This window comes from Schistocerca cancellata, unplaced genomic scaffold, assembly GCF_023864275.1.
Source record: "Schistocerca cancellata isolate TAMUIC-IGC-003103 unplaced genomic scaffold, iqSchCanc2.1 HiC_scaffold_61, whole genome shotgun sequence".
Taxonomy (NCBI): Eukaryota; Metazoa; Arthropoda; class Insecta; order Orthoptera; family Acrididae; genus Schistocerca; species Schistocerca cancellata.
In genome coordinates, this window is record NW_026046124.1 from 17,871 (window position 1) to 30,923 (window position 13,053).

The 13,053-nt window shown below is 52.1% G+C and overlaps 9 non-coding genes across 9 annotated transcripts; all 9 read left to right on the forward strand.

The window, feature by feature from the left end:
- Positions 1-1,226: 1,226 nt before the first annotated feature.
- On the forward strand, positions 1,227-1,345 carry LOC126111296 (5S ribosomal RNA). Its single transcript, XR_007524113.1, has one exon. It is a non-coding gene; the product is annotated as a 5S ribosomal RNA (ribosomal RNA).
- Positions 1,346-2,638: 1,293 nt separating this feature from the next.
- LOC126111297 (5S ribosomal RNA) lies at positions 2,639-2,757 on the forward strand. The gene has a single exon (XR_007524114.1). It is a non-coding gene; the product is annotated as a 5S ribosomal RNA (ribosomal RNA).
- Positions 2,758-4,049: 1,292 nt separating this feature from the next.
- Positions 4,050-4,168, forward strand: LOC126111300 (5S ribosomal RNA). Its single transcript, XR_007524116.1, has one exon. It is a non-coding gene; the product is annotated as a 5S ribosomal RNA (ribosomal RNA).
- A 1,293-nt stretch (positions 4,169-5,461) lies between these two features.
- LOC126111301 (5S ribosomal RNA) lies at positions 5,462-5,580 on the forward strand. The gene has a single exon (XR_007524117.1). It is a non-coding gene; the product is annotated as a 5S ribosomal RNA (ribosomal RNA).
- Positions 5,581-6,873: 1,293 nt separating this feature from the next.
- Positions 6,874-6,992, forward strand: LOC126111302 (5S ribosomal RNA). Its single transcript, XR_007524118.1, has one exon. It is a non-coding gene; the product is annotated as a 5S ribosomal RNA (ribosomal RNA).
- Positions 6,993-8,285: 1,293 nt separating this feature from the next.
- On the forward strand, positions 8,286-8,404 carry LOC126111303 (5S ribosomal RNA). The gene has a single exon (XR_007524119.1). It is a non-coding gene; the product is annotated as a 5S ribosomal RNA (ribosomal RNA).
- A 1,293-nt stretch (positions 8,405-9,697) lies between these two features.
- Positions 9,698-9,816, forward strand: LOC126111304 (5S ribosomal RNA). The gene has a single exon (XR_007524120.1). It is a non-coding gene; the product is annotated as a 5S ribosomal RNA (ribosomal RNA).
- Positions 9,817-11,109: 1,293 nt separating this feature from the next.
- LOC126111305 (5S ribosomal RNA) lies at positions 11,110-11,228 on the forward strand. The gene has a single exon (XR_007524121.1). It is a non-coding gene; the product is annotated as a 5S ribosomal RNA (ribosomal RNA).
- Positions 11,229-12,521: 1,293 nt separating this feature from the next.
- On the forward strand, positions 12,522-12,640 carry LOC126111306 (5S ribosomal RNA). The gene has a single exon (XR_007524122.1). It is a non-coding gene; the product is annotated as a 5S ribosomal RNA (ribosomal RNA).
- Positions 12,641-13,053: the final 413 nt, after the last annotated feature.

Genomic DNA, 13,053 nt, shown 5'->3' on the forward strand with positions numbered 1-13,053 from the left:
GACAAAGATGCTTCCACAAGCATTTTAAAGTACTGTATTAAACGTAAGATACGAAATTACGGTAATGAACTCGGTTTGAGTAAGAATGCGCGAAGGAAGAGTGCTAGGAACTCGTTGAAAATGACAAAACACTACCAATCGACAGATGTGTTCTTGAAATGCGCCAGAGCCTACTGTTACGCAGCAGTGCTAAATTCCGAAAAGTAACTAAATAAATAAATAAATAAAAAAAAAACCAACCGTTCTCGTGCCATCACCCAAGTTAAGCAACAACGTTAGTATTCGGATCGGCGACTGCCTGGGACCTCTGGCTGTCTTCATATTTTGCTTTCTTGTCGCCAGCCCTGCCAGCCGTCTCTTCACGCTACCTTTCCGATGCGACAAAGATGTTTCCACAATGACTTAAATCTGTTGTAATAAACAAAAGATACGATATTAGGGAACTCAGTTTGAAGAAGCGTGTGCCAAGGAAGATTTCCAAAGTGTCTCTGGAAATAACAAAACAGTATTAAGCGGCAGAAATGTTCCGAAATACGTCCGGGCTTATTGTTTTGTAGCAGTGTACACGTGCAAATTTGTAAACAAAAATTCTGTGTCTTCTGTCCTTGGTTTCGCACCTTTCCATGGCACGGCACAGCGCTGCTCTAGTAGCTCCGAACGGCCGCCCACGGCGTCTCGGACACGCCGGTCAGGCCCGCGCCCGTCTCGCAGATGTTTCTCGTGCTTGTGCTGTCATATGGGCCGCGACCCGAGCGGCAGCGAGCGGCAGTCGAGCAAAGTCGGGACAAGTCGGGACGGGAGGGGGGACAGGCGCGAATGCAAATGCACCGCGCAAATTACGCATAAATCTGGAAGCGCGGCGTGTGTCAGGCAGGTGAGAAAGCTTCCGTCGGTCCAGCAGGACACTGCAACACCCCGCGCAGTGCCCCCGCCGCCCGGCCGCGCGCAAGCCCTGCGCCGGATAACAGGAACAAGGCGCGTCGCCAGTGGGTGTCGGAGGCCGCACGCACCAAACGAATGACAGGCGGTGCATCGAGCAGCTGTGTTGTGCGTCTCACCTACGTTCGGCAGTCGCCTATGAGACGCCGAGGCGAGCGCGCACACTCCGCGCCACCTTCGAGGTGGAAAGACGCGCTTTGCGTCAAATGTGCCACGGAAAGCGGCGATTGCGTGTGTTGGGAGAAGAGGCGAATGCTTCCTCCGTGGTGCGGCTACAGTATAAGGACGCCAACGGCCATACCATGTTGACTACACCGGTTCTCGTCCGATCACCGAAGTTAAGCAACATCGGGCGCGGTTAGTACTTGGATGGGTGACCGCCTGGGAACACCGCGTGCTGTTGGCTCTTTCTCATTTTTTCATTTTTACGTCGCTACACCTGCCAGGCCTCTTTTCATAATAACTTTCAGGTGTCGACAAAGATGCTTCCACAAGCATTTTAAAGTACTGTATTAAACGTAAGATACGAAATTACGGTAATGAACTCGGTTTGAGTAAGAATGCGCGAAGGAAGAGTGCTAGGAACTCGTTGAAAATGACAAAACACTACCAATCGACAGATGTGTTCTTGAAATGCGCCAGAGCCTACTGTTACGCAGCAGTGCTAAATTCCGAAAAGTAACTAAATAAATAAATAAATAAAAAAAAAACCAACCGTTCTCGTGCCATCACCCAAGTTAAGCAACAACGTTAGTATTCGGATCGGCGACTGCCTGGGACCTCTGGCTGTCTTCATATTTTGCTTTCTTGTCGCCAGCCCTGCCAGCCGTCTCTTCACGCTACCTTTCCGATGCGACAAAGATGTTTCCACAATGACTTAAATCTGTTGTAATAAACAAAAGATACGATATTAGGGAACTCAGTTTGAAGAAGCGTGTGCCAAGGAAGATTTCCAAAGTGTCTCTGGAAATAACAAAACAGTATTAAGCGGCAGAAATGTTCCGAAATACGTCCGGGCTTATTGTTTTGTAGCAGTGTACACGTGCAAATTTGTAAACAAAAATTCTGTGTCTTCTGTCCTTGGTTTCGCACCTTTCCATGGCACGGCACAGCGCTGCTCTAGTAGCTCCGAACGGCCGCCCACGGCGTCTCGGACACGCCGGTCAGGCCCGCGCCCGTCTCGCAGATGTTTCTCGTGCTTGTGCTGTCATATGGGCCGCGACCCGAGCGGCAGCGAGCGGCAGTCGAGCAAAGTCGGGACAAGTCGGGACGGGAGGGGGGACAGGCGCGAATGCAAATGCACCGCGCAAATTACGCATAAATCTGGAAGCGCGGCGTGTGTCAGGCAGGTGAGAAAGCTTCCGTCGGTCCAGCAGGACACTGCAACACCCCGCGCAGTGCCCCCGCCGCCCGGCCGCGCGCAAGCCCTGCGCCGGATAACAGGAACAAGGCGCGTCGCCAGTGGGTGTCGGAGGCCGCACGCACCAAACGAATGACAGGCGGTGCATCGAGCAGCTGTGTTGTGCGTCTCACCTACGTTCGGCAGTCGCCTATGAGACGCCGAGGCGAGCGCGCACTCCGCGCCACCTTCGAGGTGGAAAGACGCGCTTTGCGTCAAATGTGCCACGGAAAGCGGCGATTGCGTGTGTTGGGAGAAGAGGCGAATGCTTCCTCCGTGGTGCGGCTACAGTATAAGGACGCCAACGGCCATACCATGTTGACTACACCGGTTCTCGTCCGATCACCGAAGTTAAGCAACATCGGGCGCGGTTAGTACTTGGATGGGTGACCGCCTGGGAACACCGCGTGCTGTTGGCTCTTTCTCATTTTTTCATTTTTACGTCGCTACACCTGCCAGGCCTCTTTTCATAATAACTTTCAGGTGTCGACAAAGATGCTTCCACAAGCATTTTAAAGTACTGTATTAAACGTAAGATACGAAATTACGGTAATGAACTCGGTTTGAGTAAGAATGCGCGAAGGAAGAGTGCTAGGAACTCGTTGAAAATGACAAAACACTACCAATCGACAGATGTGTTCTTGAAATGCGCCAGAGCCTACTGTTACGCAGCAGTGCTAAATTCCGAAAAGTAACTAAATAAATAAATAAATAAAAAAAAACCAACCGTTCTCGTGCCATCACCCAAGTTAAGCAACAACGTTAGTATTCGGATCGGCGACTGCCTGGGACCTCTGGCTGTCTTCATATTTTGCTTTCTTGTCGCCAGCCCTGCCAGCCGTCTCTTCACGCTACCTTTCCGATGCGACAAAGATGTTTCCACAATGACTTAAATCTGTTGTAATAAACAAAAGATACGATATTAGGGAACTCAGTTTGAAGAAGCGTGTGCCAAGGAAGATTTCCAAAGTGTCTCTGGAAATAACAAAACAGTATTAAGCGGCAGAAATGTTCCGAAATACGTCCGGGCTTATTGTTTTGTAGCAGTGTACACGTGCAAATTTGTAAACAAAAATTCTGTGTCTTCTGTCCTTGGTTTCGCACCTTTCCATGGCACGGCACAGCGCTGCTCTAGTAGCTCCGAACGGCCGCCCACGGCGTCTCGGACACGCCGGTCAGGCCCGCGCCCGTCTCGCAGATGTTTCTCGTGCTTGTGCTGTCATATGGGCCGCGACCCGAGCGGCAGCGAGCGGCAGTCGAGCAAAGTCGGGACAAGTCGGGACGGGAGGGGGGACAGGCGCGAATGCAAATGCACCGCGCAAATTACGCATAAATCTGGAAGCGCGGCGTGTGTCAGGCAGGTGAGAAAGCTTCCGTCGGTCCAGCAGGACACTGCAACACCCCGCGCAGTGCCCCCGCCGCCCGGCCGCGCGCAAGCCCTGCGCCGGATAACAGGAACAAGGCGCGTCGCCAGTGGGTGTCGGAGGCCGCACGCACCAAACGAATGACAGGCGGTGCATCGAGCAGCTGTGTTGTGCGTCTCACCTACGTTCGGCAGTCGCCTATGAGACGCCGAGGCGAGCGCGCACTCCGCGCCACCTTCGAGGTGGAAAGACGCGCTTTGCGTCAAATGTGCCACGGAAAGCGGCGATTGCGTGTGTTGGGAGAAGAGGCGAATGCTTCCTCCGTGGTGCGGCTACAGTATAAGGACGCCAACGGCCATACCATGTTGACTACACCGGTTCTCGTCCGATCACCGAAGTTAAGCAACATCGGGCGCGGTTAGTACTTGGATGGGTGACCGCCTGGGAACACCGCGTGCTGTTGGCTCTTTCTCATTTTTTCATTTTTACGTCGCTACACCTGCCAGGCCTCTTTTCATAATAACTTTCAGGTGTCGACAAAGATGCTTCCACAAGCATTTTAAAGTACTGTATTAAACGTAAGATACGAAATTACGGTAATGAACTCGGTTTGAGTAAGAATGCGCGAAGGAAGAGTGCTAGGAACTCGTTGAAAATGACAAAACACTACCAATCGACAGATGTGTTCTTGAAATGCGCCAGAGCCTACTGTTACGCAGCAGTGCTAAATTCCGAAAAGTAACTAAATAAATAAATAAATAAAAAAAAAACCAACCGTTCTCGTGCCATCACCCAAGTTAAGCAACAACGTTAGTATTCGGATCGGCGACTGCCTGGGACCTCTGGCTGTCTTCATATTTTGCTTTCTTGTCGCCAGCCCTGCCAGCCGTCTCTTCACGCTACCTTTCCGATGCGACAAAGATGTTTCCACAATGACTTAAATCTGTTGTAATAAACAAAAGATACGATATTAGGGAACTCAGTTTGAAGAAGCGTGTGCCAAGGAAGATTTCCAAAGTGTCTCTGGAAATAACAAAACAGTATTAAGCGGCAGAAATGTTCCGAAATACGTCCGGGCTTATTGTTTTGTAGCAGTGTACACGTGCAAATTTGTAAACAAAAATTCTGTGTCTTCTGTCCTTGGTTTCGCACCTTTCCATGGCACGGCACAGCGCTGCTCTAGTAGCTCCGAACGGCCGCCCACGGCGTCTCGGACACGCCGGTCAGGCCCGCGCCCGTCTCGCAGATGTTTCTCGTGCTTGTGCTGTCATATGGGCCGCGACCCGAGCGGCAGCGAGCGGCAGTCGAGCAAAGTCGGGACAAGTCGGGACGGGAGGGGGGACAGGCGCGAATGCAAATGCACCGCGCAAATTACGCATAAATCTGGAAGCGCGGCGTGTGTCAGGCAGGTGAGAAAGCTTCCGTCGGTCCAGCAGGACACTGCAACACCCCGCGCAGTGCCCCCGCCGCCCGGCCGCGCGCAAGCCCTGCGCCGGATAACAGGAACAAGGCGCGTCGCCAGTGGGTGTCGGAGGCCGCACGCACCAAACGAATGACAGGCGGTGCATCGAGCAGCTGTGTTGTGCGTCTCACCTACGTTCGGCAGTCGCCTATGAGACGCCGAGGCGAGCGCGCACTCCGCGCCACCTTCGAGGTGGAAAGACGCGCTTTGCGTCAAATGTGCCACGGAAAGCGGCGATTGCGTGTGTTGGGAGAAGAGGCGAATGCTTCCTCCGTGGTGCGGCTACAGTATAAGGACGCCAACGGCCATACCATGTTGACTACACCGGTTCTCGTCCGATCACCGAAGTTAAGCAACATCGGGCGCGGTTAGTACTTGGATGGGTGACCGCCTGGGAACACCGCGTGCTGTTGGCTCTTTCTCATTTTTTCATTTTTACGTCGCTACACCTGCCAGGCCTCTTTTCATAATAACTTTCAGGTGTCGACAAAGATGCTTCCACAAGCATTTTAAAGTACTGTATTAAACGTAAGATACGAAATTACGGTAATGAACTCGGTTTGAGTAAGAATGCGCGAAGGAAGAGTGCTAGGAACTCGTTGAAAATGACAAAACACTACCAATCGACAGATGTGTTCTTGAAATGCGCCAGAGCCTACTGTTACGCAGCAGTGCTAAATTCCGAAAAGTAACTAAATAAATAAATAAATAAAAAAAAAACCAACCGTTCTCGTGCCATCACCCAAGTTAAGCAACAACGTTAGTATTCGGATCGGCGACTGCCTGGGACCTCTGGCTGTCTTCATATTTTGCTTTCTTGTCGCCAGCCCTGCCAGCCGTCTCTTCACGCTACCTTTCCGATGCGACAAAGATGTTTCCACAATGACTTAAATCTGTTGTAATAAACAAAAGATACGATATTAGGGAACTCAGTTTGAAGAAGCGTGTGCCAAGGAAGATTTCCAAAGTGTCTCTGGAAATAACAAAACAGTATTAAGCGGCAGAAATGTTCCGAAATACGTCCGGGCTTATTGTTTTGTAGCAGTGTACACGTGCAAATTTGTAAACAAAAATTCTGTGTCTTCTGTCCTTGGTTTCGCACCTTTCCATGGCACGGCACAGCGCTGCTCTAGTAGCTCCGAACGGCCGCCCACGGCGTCTCGGACACGCCGGTCAGGCCCGCGCCCGTCTCGCAGATGTTTCTCGTGCTTGTGCTGTCATATGGGCCGCGACCCGAGCGGCAGCGAGCGGCAGTCGAGCAAAGTCGGGACAAGTCGGGACGGGAGGGGGGACAGGCGCGAATGCAAATGCACCGCGCAAATTACGCATAAATCTGGAAGCGCGGCGTGTGTCAGGCAGGTGAGAAAGCTTCCGTCGGTCCAGCAGGACACTGCAACACCCCGCGCAGTGCCCCCGCCGCCCGGCCGCGCGCAAGCCCTGCGCCGGATAACAGGAACAAGGCGCGTCGCCAGTGGGTGTCGGAGGCCGCACGCACCAAACGAATGACAGGCGGTGCATCGAGCAGCTGTGTTGTGCGTCTCACCTACGTTCGGCAGTCGCCTATGAGACGCCGAGGCGAGCGCGCACTCCGCGCCACCTTCGAGGTGGAAAGACGCGCTTTGCGTCAAATGTGCCACGGAAAGCGGCGATTGCGTGTGTTGGGAGAAGAGGCGAATGCTTCCTCCGTGGTGCGGCTACAGTATAAGGACGCCAACGGCCATACCATGTTGACTACACCGGTTCTCGTCCGATCACCGAAGTTAAGCAACATCGGGCGCGGTTAGTACTTGGATGGGTGACCGCCTGGGAACACCGCGTGCTGTTGGCTCTTTCTCATTTTTTCATTTTTACGTCGCTACACCTGCCAGGCCTCTTTTCATAATAACTTTCAGGTGTCGACAAAGATGCTTCCACAAGCATTTTAAAGTACTGTATTAAACGTAAGATACGAAATTACGGTAATGAACTCGGTTTGAGTAAGAATGCGCGAAGGAAGAGTGCTAGGAACTCGTTGAAAATGACAAAACACTACCAATCGACAGATGTGTTCTTGAAATGCGCCAGAGCCTACTGTTACGCAGCAGTGCTAAATTCCGAAAAGTAACTAAATAAATAAATAAATAAAAAAAAAACCAACCGTTCTCGTGCCATCACCCAAGTTAAGCAACAACGTTAGTATTCGGATCGGCGACTGCCTGGGACCTCTGGCTGTCTTCATATTTTGCTTTCTTGTCGCCAGCCCTGCCAGCCGTCTCTTCACGCTACCTTTCCGATGCGACAAAGATGTTTCCACAATGACTTAAATCTGTTGTAATAAACAAAAGATACGATATTAGGGAACTCAGTTTGAAGAAGCGTGTGCCAAGGAAGATTTCCAAAGTGTCTCTGGAAATAACAAAACAGTATTAAGCGGCAGAAATGTTCCGAAATACGTCCGGGCTTATTGTTTTGTAGCAGTGTACACGTGCAAATTTGTAAACAAAAATTCTGTGTCTTCTGTCCTTGGTTTCGCACCTTTCCATGGCACGGCACAGCGCTGCTCTAGTAGCTCCGAACGGCCGCCCACGGCGTCTCGGACACGCCGGTCAGGCCCGCGCCCGTCTCGCAGATGTTTCTCGTGCTTGTGCTGTCATATGGGCCGCGACCCGAGCGGCAGCGAGCGGCAGTCGAGCAAAGTCGGGACAAGTCGGGACGGGAGGGGGGACAGGCGCGAATGCAAATGCACCGCGCAAATTACGCATAAATCTGGAAGCGCGGCGTGTGTCAGGCAGGTGAGAAAGCTTCCGTCGGTCCAGCAGGACACTGCAACACCCCGCGCAGTGCCCCCGCCGCCCGGCCGCGCGCAAGCCCTGCGCCGGATAACAGGAACAAGGCGCGTCGCCAGTGGGTGTCGGAGGCCGCACGCACCAAACGAATGACAGGCGGTGCATCGAGCAGCTGTGTTGTGCGTCTCACCTACGTTCGGCAGTCGCCTATGAGACGCCGAGGCGAGCGCGCACTCCGCGCCACCTTCGAGGTGGAAAGACGCGCTTTGCGTCAAATGTGCCACGGAAAGCGGCGATTGCGTGTGTTGGGAGAAGAGGCGAATGCTTCCTCCGTGGTGCGGCTACAGTATAAGGACGCCAACGGCCATACCATGTTGACTACACCGGTTCTCGTCCGATCACCGAAGTTAAGCAACATCGGGCGCGGTTAGTACTTGGATGGGTGACCGCCTGGGAACACCGCGTGCTGTTGGCTCTTTCTCATTTTTTCATTTTTACGTCGCTACACCTGCCAGGCCTCTTTTCATAATAACTTTCAGGTGTCGACAAAGATGCTTCCACAAGCATTTTAAAGTACTGTATTAAACGTAAGATACGAAATTACGGTAATGAACTCGGTTTGAGTAAGAATGCGCGAAGGAAGAGTGCTAGGAACTCGTTGAAAATGACAAAACACTACCAATCGACAGATGTGTTCTTGAAATGCGCCAGAGCCTACTGTTACGCAGCAGTGCTAAATTCCGAAAAGTAACTAAATAAATAAATAAATAAAAAAAAAACCAACCGTTCTCGTGCCATCACCCAAGTTAAGCAACAACGTTAGTATTCGGATCGGCGACTGCCTGGGACCTCTGGCTGTCTTCATATTTTGCTTTCTTGTCGCCAGCCCTGCCAGCCGTCTCTTCACGCTACCTTTCCGATGCGACAAAGATGTTTCCACAATGACTTAAATCTGTTGTAATAAACAAAAGATACGATATTAGGGAACTCAGTTTGAAGAAGCGTGTGCCAAGGAAGATTTCCAAAGTGTCTCTGGAAATAACAAAACAGTATTAAGCGGCAGAAATGTTCCGAAATACGTCCGGGCTTATTGTTTTGTAGCAGTGTACACGTGCAAATTTGTAAACAAAAATTCTGTGTCTTCTGTCCTTGGTTTCGCACCTTTCCATGGCACGGCACAGCGCTGCTCTAGTAGCTCCGAACGGCCGCCCACGGCGTCTCGGACACGCCGGTCAGGCCCGCGCCCGTCTCGCAGATGTTTCTCGTGCTTGTGCTGTCATATGGGCCGCGACCCGAGCGGCAGCGAGCGGCAGTCGAGCAAAGTCGGGACAAGTCGGGACGGGAGGGGGGACAGGCGCGAATGCAAATGCACCGCGCAAATTACGCATAAATCTGGAAGCGCGGCGTGTGTCAGGCAGGTGAGAAAGCTTCCGTCGGTCCAGCAGGACACTGCAACACCCCGCGCAGTGCCCCCGCCGCCCGGCCGCGCGCAAGCCCTGCGCCGGATAACAGGAACAAGGCGCGTCGCCAGTGGGTGTCGGAGGCCGCACGCACCAAACGAATGACAGGCGGTGCATCGAGCAGCTGTGTTGTGCGTCTCACCTACGTTCGGCAGTCGCCTATGAGACGCCGAGGCGAGCGCGCACTCCGCGCCACCTTCGAGGTGGAAAGACGCGCTTTGCGTCAAATGTGCCACGGAAAGCGGCGATTGCGTGTGTTGGGAGAAGAGGCGAATGCTTCCTCCGTGGTGCGGCTACAGTATAAGGACGCCAACGGCCATACCATGTTGACTACACCGGTTCTCGTCCGATCACCGAAGTTAAGCAACATCGGGCGCGGTTAGTACTTGGATGGGTGACCGCCTGGGAACACCGCGTGCTGTTGGCTCTTTCTCATTTTTTCATTTTTACGTCGCTACACCTGCCAGGCCTCTTTTCATAATAACTTTCAGGTGTCGACAAAGATGCTTCCACAAGCATTTTAAAGTACTGTATTAAACGTAAGATACGAAATTACGGTAATGAACTCGGTTTGAGTAAGAATGCGCGAAGGAAGAGTGCTAGGAACTCGTTGAAAATGACAAAACACTACCAATCGACAGATGTGTTCTTGAAATGCGCCAGAGCCTACTGTTACGCAGCAGTGCTAAATTCCGAAAAGTAACTAAATAAATAAATAAATAAAAAAAAAACCAACCGTTCTCGTGCCATCACCCAAGTTAAGCAACAACGTTAGTATTCGGATCGGCGACTGCCTGGGACCTCTGGCTGTCTTCATATTTTGCTTTCTTGTCGCCAGCCCTGCCAGCCGTCTCTTCACGCTACCTTTCCGATGCGACAAAGATGTTTCCACAATGACTTAAATCTGTTGTAATAAACAAAAGATACGATATTAGGGAACTCAGTTTGAAGAAGCGTGTGCCAAGGAAGATTTCCAAAGTGTCTCTGGAAATAACAAAACAGTATTAAGCGGCAGAAATGTTCCGAAATACGTCCGGGCTTATTGTTTTGTAGCAGTGTACACGTGCAAATTTGTAAACAAAAATTCTGTGTCTTCTGTCCTTGGTTTCGCACCTTTCCATGGCACGGCACAGCGCTGCTCTAGTAGCTCCGAACGGCCGCCCACGGCGTCTCGGACACGCCGGTCAGGCCCGCGCCCGTCTCGCAGATGTTTCTCGTGCTTGTGCTGTCATATGGGCCGCGACCCGAGCGGCAGCGAGCGGCAGTCGAGCAAAGTCGGGACAAGTCGGGACGGGAGGGGGGACAGGCGCGAATGCAAATGCACCGCGCAAATTACGCATAAATCTGGAAGCGCGGCGTGTGTCAGGCAGGTGAGAAAGCTTCCGTCGGTCCAGCAGGACACTGCAACACCCCGCGCAGTGCCCCCGCCGCCCGGCCGCGCGCAAGCCCTGCGCCGGATAACAGGAACAAGGCGCGTCGCCAGTGGGTGTCGGAGGCCGCACGCACCAAACGAATGACAGGCGGTGCATCGAGCAGCTGTGTTGTGCGTCTCACCTACGTTCGGCAGTCGCCTATGAGACGCCGAGGCGAGCGCGCACTCCGCGCCACCTTCGAGGTGGAAAGACGCGCTTTGCGTCAAATGTGCCACGGAAAGCGGCGATTGCGTGTGTTGGGAGAAGAGGCGAATGCTTCCTCCGTGGTGCGGCTACAGTATAAGGACGCCAACGGCCATACCATGTTGACTACACCGGTTCTCGTCCGATCACCGAAGTTAAGCAACATCGGGCGCGGTTAGTACTTGGATGGGTGACCGCCTGGGAACACCGCGTGCTGTTGGCTCTTTCTCATTTTTTCATTTTTACGTCGCTACACCTGCCAGGCCTCTTTTCATAATAACTTTCAGGTGTCGACAAAGATGCTTCCACAAGCATTTTAAAGTACTGTATTAAACGTAAGATACGAAATTACGGTAATGAACTCGGTTTGAGTAAGAATGCGCGAAGGAAGAGTGCTAGGAACTCGTTGAAAATGACAAAACACTACCAATCGACAGATGTGTTCTTGAAATGCGCCAGAGCCTACTGTTACGCAGCAGTGCTAAATTCCGAAAAGTAACTAAATAAATAAATAAATAAAAAAAAAACCAACCGTTCTCGTGCCATCACCCAAGTTAAGCAACAACGTTAGTATTCGGATCGGCGACTGCCTGGGACCTCTGGCTGTCTTCATATTTTGCTTTCTTGTCGCCAGCCCTGCCAGCCGTCTCTTCACGCTACCTTTCCGATGCGACAAAGATGTTTCCACAATGACTTAAATCTGTTGTAATAAACAAAAGATACGATATTAGGGAACTCAGTTTGAAGAAGCGTGTGCCAAGGAAGATTTCCAAAGTGTCTCTGGAAATAACAAAACAGTATTAAGCGGCAGAAATGTTCCGAAATACGTCCGGGCTTATTGTTTTGTAGCAGTGTACACGTGCAAATTTGTAAACAAAAATTCTGTGTCTTCTGTCCTTGGTTTCGCACCTTTCCATGGCACGGCACAGCGCTGCTCTAGTAGCTCCGAACGGCCGCCCACGGCGTCTCGGACACGCCGGTCAGGCCCGCGCCCGTCTCGCAGATGTTTCTCGTGCTTGTGCTGTCATATGGGCCGCGACCCGAGCGGCAGCGAGCGGCAGTCGAGCAAAGTCGGGACAAGTCGGGACGGGAGGGGGGACAGGCGCGAATGCAAATGCACCGCGCAAATTACGCATAAATCTGGAAGCGCGGCGTGTGTCAGGCAGGTGAGAAAGCTTCCGTCGGTCCAGCAGGACACTGCAACACCCCGCGCAGTGCCCCCGCCGCCCGGCCGCGCGCAAGCCCTGCGCCGGATAACAGGAACAAGGCGCGTCGCCAGTGGGTGTCGGAGGCCGCACGCACCAAACGAATGACAGGCGGTGCATCGAGCAGCTGTGTTGTGCGTCTCACCTACGTTCGGCAGTCGCCTATGAGACGCCGAGGCGAGCGCGCACTCCGCGCCACCTTCGAGGTGGAAAGACGCGCTTTGCGTCAAATGTGCCACGGAAAGCGGCGATTGCGTGTGTTGGGAGAAGAGGCGAATGCTTCCTCCGTGGTGCGGCTACAGTATAAGGACGCCAACGGCCATACCATGTTGACTACACCGGTTCTCGTCCGATCACCGAAGTTAAGCAACATCGGGCGCGGTTAGTACTTGGATGGGTGACCGCCTGGGAACACCGCGTGCTGTTGGCTCTTTCTCATTTTTTCATTTTTACGTCGCTACACCTGCCAGGCCTCTTTTCATAATAACTTTCAGGTGTCGACAAAGATGCTTCCACAAGCATTTTAAAGTACTGTATTAAACGTAAGATACGAAATTACGGTAATGAACTCGGTTTGAGTAAGAATGCGCGAAGGAAGAGTGCTAGGAACTCGTTGAAAATGACAAAACACTACCAATCGACAGATGTGTTCTTGAAATGCGCCAGAGCCTACTGTTACGCAGCAGTGCTAAATTCCGAAAAGTAACTAAATAAATAAATAAATAAAAAAAAACCAACCGTTCTCGTGCCATCACCCAAGTTAAGCAACAACGTTAGTATTCGGATCGGCGACTGCCTGGGACCTCTGGCTGTCTTCATATTTTGCTTTCTTGTCGCCAGCCC